Source organism: Rattus norvegicus, chromosome 4 (genome assembly GCF_036323735.1).
Source record: "Rattus norvegicus strain BN/NHsdMcwi chromosome 4, GRCr8, whole genome shotgun sequence".
NCBI classification, from domain to species: Eukaryota; Metazoa; Chordata; class Mammalia; order Rodentia; family Muridae; genus Rattus; species Rattus norvegicus.
This window is the reverse complement of record NC_086022.1, coordinates 176,506,286-176,521,546: the sequence shown is the minus strand read 5'-3', so window position 1 is coordinate 176,521,546 and position 15,261 is coordinate 176,506,286. Positions and strand designations below refer to the sequence as shown.

The 15,261-nt window shown below is 40.2% G+C and overlaps 1 long non-coding RNA gene across 4 annotated transcripts; it reads right to left on the bottom strand.

The window, feature by feature from the left end:
* Positions 1–3,003: 3,003 nt before the first annotated feature.
* On the bottom strand, positions 3,004–11,943 carry LOC108350790 (uncharacterized). 4 transcript variants are annotated; one of them, XR_010066307.1, is made up of 6 exons: positions 9,786–11,943; positions 8,488–8,583; positions 6,152–6,334; positions 5,075–5,243; positions 4,385–4,483; positions 3,004–3,505 (listed from the first exon to the last, which is right to left on the bottom strand). It is a non-coding gene; the product is annotated as an uncharacterized LOC108350790 (long non-coding RNA). The 4 variants fall into 4 exon arrangements; XR_001837764.3 differs by having other exon boundaries at positions 3,005–3,505; positions 9,856–9,909; XR_005504048.2 differs by having other exon boundaries at positions 3,006–3,508.
* Positions 11,944–15,261: the final 3,318 nt, after the last annotated feature.

Below are 15,261 nucleotides of genomic sequence, written 5' to 3'. Positions count from 1 at the left end.
GAATATGAAGTAGGGAAACTACTTCATATTCAGTAGGATGTCCTGTATATATGAGCACAAAGTTAATGATTTGAATGCATTATGAGTTTTGCATTGAGTGAGTCTGTGATTAACCTATTCATTTTATTTCTTTTATTAAAATTTCCCTGTGGTATTTGTTTTAATGATAAGTTATATTTTATTATAAGATCTCAAAAGGTCCTCTAGGCTTATGTACTGTACTTCCTAGGCTTTGAGCGTGTTAAAATTCTGAACGGAGATGAACTAAGTCTTCTTCATTAAAAAAGAAAAACAACAAAGGGACCCTTATTCAAATATGTATCTGCCTGTGAGAAACACAAAACCAAAAAGCTGATGGTAGTAATGCATTTGTAAGAATTTACTAATTAGGTGGTCTTGCTAGCAGGTAGACAAGAAGTTGGCAGGAAAGGCTGTGGGTCTTAGGTCAGGTGGAGGGCACTGTGTCTCGTGTTGTTGTGCTGCTCAGATCCACTGAGCTCTGTGGAATGGTGGGTAAAACTGTGATATTATGTTCATTTCCCTCTTATTGATGGGCATAATTTCCCCAAAGCCAGTTCCTATAATATTTAGTCCATCAGTAATTTGGTGAGTGATATGTATCTAAATTTGGAAAATACATGGAGTCATTTATAAAAGTACCAATTCTCAGTATTCAGCTGTAATTCTCTCAGAGTCAAAGGGTGTTACTTCTTGGGAAAGGAATAAATTTGACCCAAATCATTCCCCTTTCTTAGTATTCTCATTTCTTTTCTTTTTTTCCTTTTGGTTGGATTGTGACAGGGTCTTCCTATGTATCCAGGATGGCCTGGAACATACCTATGTAGCTTATACTGGCACCATGGCTATTAAGTAATTGTCAATTTGATGCATTGTAGAATAATCTGGAGAAGAGGCTCAATGAGAAATTGTTTATATTGGTTGGCCTGTAGGTAGGTCTGAGTGGGAAGGTTTTACTTTGATATTGAAAGAACCAGTTCCCTGGGAATAACACCATTCCTAGGCAGGGTTCCTGCAATGGATGAGTGGAAAGGAAATATACGTAGGCAGCCAGATCAGCTGAATTAACCCTGGGGATCAATGGCATAACAGATCTCACAGTCAGATTCCCTTCACATCCAAAAGTACATGTTAAAGATGAAGTCCTCAATGCTTCTTCATAGAAAAGCATGGGAAACTTCAGCAACCTCAAAATGGTGGATTGATATCAATTTACTTATCATTGAATCAGATAGAGAGACAATGTGATCCAGAAGAAAGGAAAGCAGTCACTGCTTTCCTGCATCCTAATAGGGCCAATGGGATTTCAAAGAAGAGAAATCTGAATACATTTCATATTTGCCAAATTGCCTAACCAAGACTATTTCAGGTAGTGTAGAGATGAAACTGAAAACAGATGCATTTCCACAAATTCATAATTATGGAAGAAAAAGCAGGGAAGAATCTCGAACACATGGGAACTGGAGAAAATTTCCTGAACAAAACACTGAAAAAAACACCAATGGCTTATGCTCTAAGATCAAGAATCAACAAATGGGATCTCATAAAACTGCAACGCTACTGTAAGGCAAAGGACACTGTTGTTAGGACAACATGGCAACCAACAGATTGGGAAAAGATCTTTACCAATCCTACAACTGATAGAGGGCTTATATCCAAAATATACAAAGAACTCAAGAAGTTAGACCACAGGGAGACAAATAACCCTATTAAAAATGGAGTTCAGAGCTAAACAAAGAATTCACAGCTGAGGAATGCCGAATGGCGGAGAAACACCTAAAGAAATGTTCAACATCTTTAGTCATAAGGGAAATGCAAATCAAAACAACCCTGAGATTTCACCTCACACCAGTGAGAATGGCTAAGATCAAAAGCACAGGTGACAGCAACTGCTGGCGAGGATGTGGAGAAAGAAGAACACTCCTCCATTGTTGGTGGCATTGCAGACTGGTACAACCATTCTGGAAATCAGTTTGGAGATTCTTCAGAAAACTGGACATTGTACTACCTGAGGACCCAGCTATACCTCTCTTGGGCATATACCCAAAAGATGCCCCAACATATAACAAAAACACATGCTCTACTATGTTCATAGCAACCTTATTTATAATAGCCAGAAGCTGGAAAGAACCCAGATGCCCTTCAACAGAGGAATGGATACAGAAAATATGGTACATCTACACAGTGGAATATTACTCAGCTATCAAAAACAATGACTTTATGAAATTTATAGGCAAATGGATGGAACTGGAAAATATCATCCTGAGTGAGATAACCCAATCACAGGAAAACACACATGGTATGCACTCATTGATAAGTGGCTATTAGCCCAAATGCTTGAATTACCCTAGATGCCTATGACAAATGAAACTCAAAAAGGATGACCAAAATGCGAATGCTTCACTCCTTCTTTAAAAGGGGAACAAGAATACCCTTGGGAGGGAATCGGGAGGCAAAGTTTAGAACAGAGGCTGAAGGAACACCCATTCAGAGCCTGCCCCACATGTGGCCCATACATATACAGCCACCCAATTAGATAAGATGGATGAAGCAAAGAAGTGTAGGTCAACAGGAACCGGATGTAGATCTCTCCTGAGAGACATAGCCAGAATACAGCAAATACATAGGTGAATGCCAGCAGCAAACCACTGAACTGAGAACGGGACCCCTGTTGAAGGAATCTTAGAAAGGACTGAAAGAGCTTGAAAGGACTTGAGACCCCATATGAACAACAATGCCAACCAACCAGAGCTTCCAGGACTAAGCCACTATCCAAAGACTATACATGGACTGACCCTGGGCTCCATCCTCATAGGTAGCAATGAATAGCCTAGTAAGGGTACCAGTGGAAGGGGAAGCCCTTGGTCCTGCCAGGACTGAACCCCCAGTGAACGTGTTTGTTGGGGGGAGGGCGGTAATGGGGGAGGATGCGGAGGGGTACACCCATATAAAAGGGGAAGGGGGGTTAGGGGGATGTTGGCCGTGAAACCGGGAAGGGGAATAACAATCGAAATGTAAATAAGAAATACTCAAGTTAATAAAGATGGAAAAAAATAAATAAAAATTAAAAAAAAAAGATGGAACTTAATATTTTTAAATATTTGGGACATTAACAATCTCCATTTTTAAGATAAAATAACTTGTATCAGATGAAGTGTTTGTTTGGATAAGAATGTTTTTAATTACGGGAAAATTAAAGTTAGTACATGTTCGCTGTGTGACATAGGTAGAACATGTGACCATGAATTCTTTTTTAAGGTTATTATTTATTTTATGTATACACTGTTGGTGTCTTCAGACATTCCAGAAGAGGACATTGGATCCCATTACAGATGGTTGTGAGCCATCATGAGGTTGCTGAAAATTGAACTCACGACCTCTTGAAGAGCAGCCAGTTCTCTTAACTGATGAGCTATCTCTCCAGCCCAGCCCTGAATTCTTACTCAATTCTCCAGTTACTGAGGATTGACTTCACTGCACCTGTTTCCTGCTGGAAAATATGGGAAACAATTATTATTTTGTGCAATCAGACATATGTCTCTGTGTGAAATAAATGTATAAGCTTGCTTAGAATATAGTAAATTCTCAATAAGCATTATCATTATTTTTATTTTTATTTTTATTGCAAAAAGAGCATAGTAAAATCAAATATGTGTTCAGTGCCTGGAGTAATACTTAAAAAATTTTATCTTGACTATATGTAAAATATAATTTCGAATCTCAGTGTTAGACAAGGTTTCTTCACTAGGGCTGAGAAACAATACCTTCTTGTTTTTGGGCCATATTGTTTTGGCCGTATTTGGGATTTTTTTTAATGTGAATCTGTAGTTCATTTTATTGGAAAAGTAAGTTGTACATTATCTTAATTTAAATAAATTGTGAAAAAATCTCTCTAATAAAAAAAAAAATCCCAGTGCCCTCCATCGTGATCTTCATACTGAAATTTGCCACAAACTACACGTATTGTCTTTCTCCATCATTCATATCCTTGTAAATGGTATTTTATTTCCCATACCCCACATAAAGGCAATTACAGTTTTCTGATTGTGGCAGAAGCGAATAGAAGGTCCACATGGAAGTTGTAGAAAGTGTAGTCACCGTTGTGCTGATTTCCCATAGAGGAATATCAGCTCTTGACCCATCAATGCAAAGGGAACTCCTGAGCTTGAGCTTTTGGCAGTCTACCAGCATCTGTCTGGGGTTGCAGACATCAAAGTGGTTTACAAAATGGAGACAAGATTTTTGGTGGGAGTGATGACAGCATTAATTCAAGATACCCTGTGTACCTCATTGTCTTTCACTGTGAAGAGGCAGCATGATCGCAGAAACTCTTATAAAGAAGAACAAATAATTAGGGCTGGCTTACACTTTCAAAGGTTTAGTCCATTGTCTTCGTGGTGGGAAGCATGCTGGTATGCAGGCAGACATGGTCCTAGAGAAGTAGCTGAGGGTCCTGCATCCTCATCTGCAAGCAGCAGAAGTGAATGCCACTCTAAGTATAGCATGAGCGTCTCAGAACTAAAAATCCTCCCCAGAGTAACTAACAGACTTCCTCCAAGAAAGCCACACCTCGTCCAAAGCCATGCCACCTCCGAGACCACACTTCCTAACAAAACCACTCAACACTTAGAAGCATTCAAACACTTGAGTCTATAGGGGTTATTTCTATTCAAACTGCCACATTTCACTCCTTGGCTCCCATAGACTTGTAGCCATATTATAATGTAAAATTGCATTCAGTTCAATTTCAAAAGTCCTCATAGTCTATAAAAGTTTTAAACGTGTTTAAAAGTCCAAAGTCTCTTCTAATCATCCCCTGTAAAATCAAACTGAAAATCAGATCACACATAATTCTAATATAGGATGGCACAGGATATATTATTACTCTTTCAAAATGGAGGAAAAGGAGCATAGCAAGGAGATACTTAAACCAAAACAGAGAGAGAGAGAGAGAGAGAGAGAGAGAGAGAGAGAGGCCAGTCAAACTCTAACTTCTGTCATGTTAAAATGCAGTTCAAGTCTCCAGCTGCTTTCTGCTTTGTTGACCTAAACATACCTCTCTCTTCCAGTTGTTTTCATTCCATTAGCAGCTTTATTGGGCAGGTGTCTCATGGCTGTGTTGTCTCCACCATGTTGGTGATTCCAAGGCAATTCAGGCTTCACCTCCATAGCTTCACACAATGACCTTCCAAGCCTCTACACAGGGTCAGCTGCACAACTGTCTCCTGCAGTGGAGTTGCTTAGTTGCAGAGGGAGATTCCATAACCCTTTCCCCTATCCTTAGCTCTAAAGCCAGAACCTCATAGCCAAAGATGACACATTCCCCTGCTTTCTGCGGCTAGAACATGGCCCCCTTTTTTAATTATATCTTATCAGCATTTTTTTGTTATTGGATATTTCATTTATTTACATTTCAAATGTTATCTCTTTCCCAGTTTCCCCTCTGGAAAACCATATACCATCCTCTTTCCCCCTGCTTCCATGAGGGTGCTCCCACACCCACCCACCTACTGCTTCCCCCCTCCCCTCCCTGGAATTCCCCTACACTGGGGCATCTAGTCTTCACAGGACCAAGGGCCTCTCCTCCTATTGATTCCTGACACGGTCATCCTCTGCTACATATGTGGCTGGAGCCATGGGTCCCCACCATGTATACTCTTTGGTTGGTGGTTTAGTCCCTGGGAGCTCTGGGGATTCTAGTTGGTTAATACTGTTGTTCTTCTTAAAGGTTGCAAACCCCTTCAGCTCCTTCAGTCGTTTCTCTAACTCCTCTATTGGGGACCCGGTGCTCAGTGCAGTGGCTGAGCACCTGCCTCTGTATTTGTCAGGCTCTGGCAGAGCCTCTCAGGAGACAGCTATATCAGGCTCCTGTCAGCAAGCACTTCTTGGCATGGCAATAGTGGCTATGTTTGGTGTCTGTATATGGGGTAGATCCCCAGGTGGGGCAGCTTTCTGTGTTCAATGGTTTTCTTCACTGCCAAAGCTTGGTTGTCCTGAAACTCAATCTGTAGATCAGGTTAGCCTCCAAATCAGAGATCTGCTTTCCTTTGTCTTGTCTCCAGAGTGCTGCTACTAAAGGAATATCACCATTCTTGGATTTGAACTGTTTTAATTTCAGAAATTGGGAGCTCACCTGGTGGGATCTTTCCCCAAGGTCACCAGTTCCTTTATATCATTTGATATCAGACTGTTCTTTAACCTGTTTATCTTTCTGAACTCAGGACTTAACTGAATTCTTCTTCTTGATTCTTCTTTTCTCCTTAGATGGTACATTTTGTGTTTTTCTTTACTCAGCTTTTTCCTTTTCATTGTAGATCTGCATACAGAATGAACACTAATAACCATGCTACAAAGTCAATATTAGGCTGTTTTGAGATTTTTCTGCCAGTGAAGTTAATCTGAAACTCTTCAGTTTAGACTTAAGCAGACTTTGTTAGACAGGAGCACTGGTGAACACACTGACTGCTCATGCTTCAACAGGATTTGTCCCTTTTATATCTGATATGGAAACTTAATCTATATCATGAATTGGTAAGAGAGATCATGGGTTAGCAGGTCAGATTGGGGAGAGGTCATTACATGGGGGTTCTGCCCTTTGAATGGATCAATTCAGGCATCTAATTAAAGAAAGTTATTTTGAGTGACTGTGTTATAAAAGCCTAGGTCTACTATGCCTCACATGTTCTCCTGTGCTGCTAGCACTCCACAAATCCATGGTCTTGTCTTGGATACATCATTCTTGGAAGAGATATTAAGCCCAAGTAACATCTTTAAAATAGTAACCTGAGCTGTGTTTAGCATTGTTTCATTGGCAGCAGAAAAAAAGAAAAAAAATGAGCAAACAAACATGCTAACCCTGATGCTTGTTACAGTTCTACCAAGTTACATGTGCTACCTACATGCTACCAGCTATCTACTATCCTCAGTTGTTTTTCAGAGTTAAATCTCCATTTGAGTCTCAAAGAGTCTTGTTCTAAAATATGCTTTCCTTTTTGTTCAAAGATTTACTTAATTTTATTTATGTATATGTGATTTGCCTGAATGTGTGGCTAAGTACCATGTGTGTGCAGTACCCATGGAGGCCTAAAGAGGGAAATAATCCTCAGAAATGGAGTTACTGACTATTATGAGCCACCATGTGGGTGCTAGCAACCAAATCCAAGTCCCATCCAAGAGCAGCAGGTGCTCTAAAGTTGAGCTATCACTTCAGCCCCCTATGATGATAACTCTCAGAGCCATCTGTGGCCATCAAGGGCAAAGTCATGGAGCTTCTCAAAGTACATACCACAACAAGGTATGTTTGGAATTCTACAGTGATAGACTGGTGGAGGGAATGGTTGTAGACCTTGATTCTATGTCCTCTGGAGCAGGCTTTCTTCTTTAAGTTCTTATAAAGTTCTCTTTTCTTATCTCCCTTGGGAAATCTGACTGTTTTATTCTACAGAGTGTGAACTTGTACTCTCTGAAATCTCAACAGTTATTCCAGAAGCATTTTTACTTCTCCATGGCTGAATATTAAACTTTGGTTGACCCATGTATGCAGACAGAGGGGCAAAGGAAAGGAGAAATATAAGGGCAGTTTAAATGTAAAGGTAATTGTAAAGACAGTTGTAAATGTGAGATGAGCACACAGCTTGTCAAAGGGTAAGCATATTTGTAAAATGCTACCTCTATAATGTAAAAGTTTCCAGAAGGCCCATTTGGTAAACCGTTTGCTTTGCCTGAAAAGATTCTACACCTTGTGAAGCAGGTGTTCATTTGCTAACAATGCCAAAGTTTTCCACTACTGTGACTAGTCACTGACACTCACAAACAGCTCTCGTGTTTGCAATTGAGTTGGCCTGCCCTCTCGTCTTAAGCAATTACTAGTTGTGGGTTGGGAAGACAACTCAGTAAATTAGTTAAAGTGATTGCCAAGCAACCATGAAGACTTGGAGTTTAATCCCCAAAGTCCTCATAAAACCAGGACCTGTATGGCGGCACACAATCCCTGGATACAGAGGAGTCTCTGGGCAAACTGGCTAGCTAGACTAGAAGTGGGATTTGCTTTTGAGAATCTTCCTCAATAAGCAAGGTATGAATGATCAAGGAAAAATCCCAACATCAATCAATAGCCCTCCATATGCACATGCTACCCAGGTTCATTCAGACACAAACAGCTACACACACACACACACACACACACACACACACACATACATACACACACACACATACATACACACACACACACACACTATTGACTTAGTCCTTACTTCTCATAACTCCTATATTTTTCATAAGATCCCATGGTATTAATATCTTCTGTATTTTTAATATCTTGAATATCCTTAAGTAATCAGCTTCTCATATGAATAATATCATTCAATATATGACCTTCCCTCTCATTTTAAAATAACTTCTTTTTTTCCTCTTTTATTCCTGCATTAGCAGTTGTCTTTATAGTCAAAGTTTTAAAATTTTACTTACTGGGTGTATGCATGGATTCTTTCATATGTGCATCCATATTAAACCAAATCATCAGTTTGTAATTTGAGTTGGAAACCTGCATCTGTGTTTGTCCTCCTTTCAAGTTAAGAAAATATACACAGCATTAATTAAAATGGGGTACATATATAGATAGAGACTTCTCAAGAGAAGAATCACAAATGGCCAAGAAGAACTTGAAGAAATATTCAATATTCTTAGCTATGGGGCAATTCAAACCAGAAGACTCTGAGTTCCATGTTACAGCTGTCAGAATGGCGAAGATCCAAAACATAAGTGACAGCTCATGCTCATGATGATGTGGAACAAGAATACTCCTCCACGAAAGTACAAACTTGTACAGACACTTTGAAAATCAATGTCTGTTTCTCAGAAAATTGGGACGTGATCAACAAGTCCCAGCTATATCTGGGCATATATGCAAAAGATATTCCACCATCTTATAAAACTTGCTCAACTACGTTCCTAGCAGATCTAGACATAATAGCCAGAAACTGAAAATTACTTAGATATCCTTCAACCAAAGATTGGATTTAATGTAGTGGTACATTTATGCAATTTTATATTACTCAGCTATGAGAAACAGTGACATCACAAAATTTGCAGGCAAATGGATGGAGCTAGAAAATATCATCATGAGTGAGGTACCCCAGACCATGAAAGACAAACATGGTATGCACTCAAGTGAATAGTAACTACAATGTAAAGAATAACCATGCTGTAATCTACAGACCCACAGAAGCTAAGTAACAAGAGGGGCTCCAGGAGTGGCAGGTGAAAGGATGCCTGGATTTCCCTGTGAAATACTACTAGAATAAATATTGTAGGTAGACTTGGGGGCATGGCAACAAGAGGGATCAGGTGGGAAAAGTATAGAGGGAGAGAGTATTAGGAGAGACAACTGGAACTGGGGATCCATTCAGGGGCAAAATAAAAACCAAGTGTAGTGGAAACTGTCAGGAATCTATTAGGGTGACCATAGCTAAGATTCCAAGTAACAGGGGATGCAAAGCCTGAACCAGCCATCTCCTATAACCAGGCAAGACTTCTAGTGGAGCGATTGGAACACCAACTCAGCCACAAAAACTTTGACCTACAATTTGTCCCTCCATAACCACCGCCATCCCATCTGCTTTCCCCTTTGTCTCTATGTGGGTTCTCCCCTACCCACCCACCCACTCCTGCCCCAATGCTCTAGATGTGCTAGTAAAGGTGACATAGAAGCTGTAGGAGAGGCTGATCAGTGACTGGTCTGTTGAGATCTGAGTTTGCAAACCAACCATAGCATGAACACTAATCCACAGCATAGGGCTGCACCAAACAGAGTCACTCCTGATAAGTAGCGGGCACCTCATCTGGTTCATCTCAGCTGTTACCACCAAGGGCCGTAGTCAAGCCACTCCTATAATAGAATTTAGAATTCCCAATTGTTAGTAACTACTCCAGAAAGTTTACCCACTGTGCTTGTCTAACAATAGATTGGGGGAGGACAACTCCAGACACTGCAGACACAATGTCTGCAGCAGTAATGGCTGCTACAATAGCAGTGAAAGTGTCAAGGTCTTTTCCAGGACAGTTCAGGATCAGTCATTTTTCTCTGGAACAACCAGCAGACAATGGAACCATTTCTGAGATCTGTACAACCAGGGCAGAGTTCCCCAGTCCACAGCAGCTTTACGCAGGTGGCATTCCTGTGAAGCTACAGTCTGTAAAATGACCAGTTAAGGCAGCAAGAGTCACCAGGGAATGAAGGGGGCAGCAACGGCTGGAGTCCAGTCTTCTCCAGAAAGCAGCAGTGCACAGAGGGTCAGAGAGTGGGCCATAGTGGGACGGGACACACGCAGCGGTAACACTGACTGCAGTAACGGCAAAATCTCTGTGATGACAAAGGATGAAGGGGAATCTTTCATCTTCCTCTCAGGGCAGAGGGATGACTCCAAGGACCCGAACCACGAGAGCTGAATCTTCATGTAACCAGGATCAGCAAGTCTCAGCAACCACTCAGGCAGCTGGCACACTCTTGTAGCATCCTGTAGAAAAAACACAAACATTCCCTCTTCCCCATATAAAATATCTGGACAGGATCATGTCACTATGTGGATCTCTCTATTTCACCTAGGCAGAAGTATGCCTAGTTGTAGGGTGCCATAAACTTTGGCATCCAAATTTTAAAACTGAAATAAAAGGAGCATTATTTAGCATACAGGGATAACTCCCCCTTTTTATTTATAAAGATATAGTAAAGATATTATTTATTAAGGTAAATCCTCAAGGATTAAATTGAGGACACTGAGCACTTGTATTTATAAATTGACTTGTATACCAAATTATTGTCTCCAGCATTATTGTTTTGGATATATAAAGAATGAGATTTTTTTGACTAATTGTTCCTATGTAAGGCCTATAGTCTGTCTGGTATCATTGCTACCTTGCTAAAGAGCCCAGGCAATCCAGTTTGAGTTCTTAAATATCCTATAAAGGAACAGTACTTAGTGCTCTTAACCACTAAGCCATTTCTCTAGCACCTCACAAACTTTATTTACCTAAACATAAGCATTAATTAGAAATGTCAAATCCTGTAAATATTGTCTAGATTTAGTCGTACTAGAAATCCCTGAGGTGGCAGGGTGAGGCTGGGAATTTAAAGTAAGCAAATGGAGTCTTCCTCTTTTCCTATCAACTCTATCGCCATTTTCTATGGTTTTGTATAGTTGTCTGAGCCAGAGCACTGAAAGGGCAGTGAGTTGTCAGACAATTTATACTGAAATCATCACTCACTGATTTCATGTAGAAAACTTGTCTCTAATAAAGCATTAAGTAATTGAAATCAATTGTAAACCACAAGCCAAACATTGGCTATCAGTATATGAATTGAAAGCTTGATTTAAAAACAGTGGCTAAAGCACGGAATTTAATAATGTACTGAAGCAACAGAAACTCAAGAGAATAAACAAGTGATCCAATCATACATGTAGCCTTTTCATTAGATGAACCACCTATAAATACAGTAAGCGCATTTCCTATGGGTTGTATGCACAAATATACAGGAAGTACAAAAGCATGCAAAGAGTAAAATTATCAATTTTGCCTGAAAAATTTGTATATGTAATAGGCCAAATATCAGTATTTTGTAATAACCCATTAACTGTTGTTTAGAATAAGATATGTTTCACCAGGTTTCTTTTTAAAATACTTCCATGACTCTAGTCTACAATTCTGTATTAACACAGCTGAAGCTTTATCTCCAATGTGCATAACAAAGACCTAAGTCCTCTGGTAGGGTGAGGTACTTAGCCAATTAACATATCCTTAGAAGCTTGAAATTAGTTTCAAATATTCTTTTCTGGAGTAGTGCAACAGCTACTCCCCAAATATTAAAGCTCATTTTGAGAGCAAAGGTTTGTAGTAAAAATTTCCATATGCACTGAAAGATTTAAAGTTATAACTTCTTACATCGAAGAAGCAACAAAATTGCATAATATAAGGCTATTAGCCATTCTTAATGATATCACTCTATGGGCTCTCTAAAATTATAAGCAGGCTCACGAAATGAAAACTCAAAATCAATCCTCTAAATCTATCTTGAAATGGCAGTTGGAGTAAGTAAACTGGCTGTAATGTTCTCACAAGTTCCAAAACCTCATCAATCTTTCATAAATCTTGTAACAATCTCTACCTGTTTGATTTTTTCTTAATTAAAAATAAGTTTGAGTTAGTCAATGTAACACTGGCAAACCTTAATCACAATCTTTAAGTTTTCTTTGTAACACCAGAGCACAACCACAAGGTCACCTGAGTTCTGAGTACATGACTAGGCAGCTGTCCTTGGGGCAGTGGAATTAGCATTAAAATACAGATAGCTTCAGGGCAAACCACAACTTTGGAAAGCAAAACTCGACCTCCAACAATCTAGTACAAAGCTTGACTGCCAATTCCTATATATGAACGCACGATGGCGTAGTCTCTAGTACCTCAACAAAGAGACATTGTCCTAAATTCTTTTAGAAGCCTGGTTTCTAGGATAAGAATTCCATAAAAATATTATCTCAATTTAGACCTGTTTCCCTGGGTTGGCTCATGCCACATGTTGTCTAGAAATGACTCCATCCAAATTACGAGTTTTATGTCAACTTTCTGTTACCAATATTATACCATTTTAACCATATCCAATAACTAAAAAGGCCAACAATCTATGACCAAGGCAAGTAGAGCATATTTACACATTTAAAACCAGTGAGAAACAAATTTGAATTGGCTACACATATCTTTAATATTTAGACCAAAGACCATTTTTACCTTTTTAGCTATGATTTTAAGAGGAGCATCTTGTCACCTGTTGAGTCAAATAGTAAGTCAGGGATTTCTCTAAGAAAAACAGCTCTCAACTCTTGTACCAAAGAAGCTGAGAAGCTGCTGGCGCCTTTAAGATCAGCTCGTGCAGACGCTTAGCTTCTGGGCAGCTTCTCCAGCTGACCTATGTTCCTAGCTACAGGTGCAGGGCTCTAAAGGCCTGATTAAAACTGTTTTTTATTCATTTGTTCCTTTTTGAAACGAGTTAAAACCAAGTCAAGGTGTGAACGACCAGCAGAAAAAGTTTTTACCATTTTTTCTTTTGAACATGAAACATAAAACATTTAAACAAGGAGAAGCAAGAACCACAGACATAAACTGACAGACATGGGGACATCCTGGTGCACCAGGGACAGACAATAGACAAAGAGGGAAAAAACCAGATGGTGTTCACAGTGACTATCAACTCGAGTGGAGTCGATATGGACGATGGATTGTCTCAATTCCTGGACTAGTCCATCAACGTGTTGAAACCCAATTCCTGTAAGATACTGAGATATATTATCTGAGCAGCACGACTGACATTCGCCAATGGTATGGAAGTGAAACACAGTCCTGAGTATTTCCACTCACAACCCAATTACATTAACTCCATCAAGCTGTGCATGGGCTTTGAGATGTCCTTTTGTTTGATTCTCCTGAATAAATTTTCAGGCAGTCTGCCTCTATCAAGCCTAATCAGTATGATTCTGCAAAGCTTATAGAGCCTGATCACACCTTTTACAAGCACAAAGACAAAAGTTTTCTCCCCAAATACTGTGTTCCTTTTATCTCCTCCCTTTTTCTCTCCCAGGGCATTTTTTCCCACTCTATCACCTCTATCGGTGGTAAGACCGCAGAGGGGCCTGGTGCTTGAGATCGATCAGTATCATTTTTTCGTTGCAACCTTTCACTACGCTCCGTTTCTGACATGCTTTCCTGAATTTCGTCCAGGGCCTCTTGGCCTGCCGCTATTATAGGATGAAAAATGTCTTTACCTAAACAATCCTTAACCATCTGCCAAATTCCTAACGTTCCCAGCCTCAGACTACCATGTAATAGAGGCCTCAACAGCACCCTCAGCAGAAGGAGAAAGATACGATAGGTCAAGACCAAACAATTCGGAAATCATCATGACTGTCGGAGCTTACCTCAATTCCTGCCACTTCTGGATTCTCTCCACGGACGGAGGACTCCCTCCCGGCGCCTGGCGATGGTGTGGCATTTTTTATCCCGGGTTCTCGGCACCAAATGTCCCACGCGCGACCTCGCCAGCAAGAAAACACACGGGGACATACGAATCCTTGCGGCAGCCAAAACCTTTTATTAAATCTTAAAGAGAGCGCCCCGCGCGCCCGCATGGCGCAGCTTATATACACCCTAGTGCGGCGCATCCACACCTGATTGGTCGCTCACCCATGATCTTATAAGGCACGCCCCGGAGTGGGCAAAGACCTGGCACGAAGACACTCTTGCACATGCGCACACAGTTAACTTCCTGAAAGGAAGTCGGCTGGCGCGGCGGAGGCCAGCGCCAACTTGTAATGGTGGAGGCTATCCTGGCCTTCCATGTGGGGCGCAGTGGAAGCCAGAGCCATCTTGTGGTGGCGAATGTTAAAGCGGCCCTCTACATGTGTGTATATGTTTGCTTGGATAAATGTGTGTGTCATGTGTGTATTGTGACCTCAGAAATGAGAACAGGATACCTTTGACCTGGAGATATAGGTGGTTATGAGCCACTATGTCGGGACTTGAACATATGTCTTCTGCAAACACAGCTATGCTCTTAACCAACGATCTCTCTCTAGTCCCAACTTTTCTTTCAGTGAGAGAACCTAACTGCTCCCTCTCCTTATACAAGAATTATGCATGCAAACATATAAAGAGCTGTGTTTGTATAAAATATCTTAGTAGGAGGTGAAAGAGATAAAAAACAAATTATCTATATATGTTCCCAGAAGAGGTGTTTAATAGCTGGAGTAAAATGTAAGAGTCTCATGTTTCTACTAAATGGAAGGACAATGTACTGTTTAAGCCAATCTAGGTAAAGTTCTGGCCAAAAGCAAATAGGAAAACATGACCAAATCCAAGCAAACACCAAACAAGAAGTTCAAACAGTATTTCTCCTTCCCTACAGTCTAGTAAACAGGCAGCCAGAGGACAAAGTGCTAAGAGGAGGCAAACAGGGTCAAACCAAAGGGAATTACAAATAGATATAACAACTGTCCTTGGTTAATAATTTTAAAAATGTGGCACAAATTCATTTGAAAGTTCATTTTTACTTCAGTGAAGTAGGAGAGGTCAGAAACTTATTGATAGATGGATGAAAAAAGTAGTTTAGTGTCATTTTGAATTTCAGTCAAATATGTTAGAGGAAACCCAAATCTTGAAATAAGAAGCTAAGTTTTTTAAGGTTACCTAAATTGG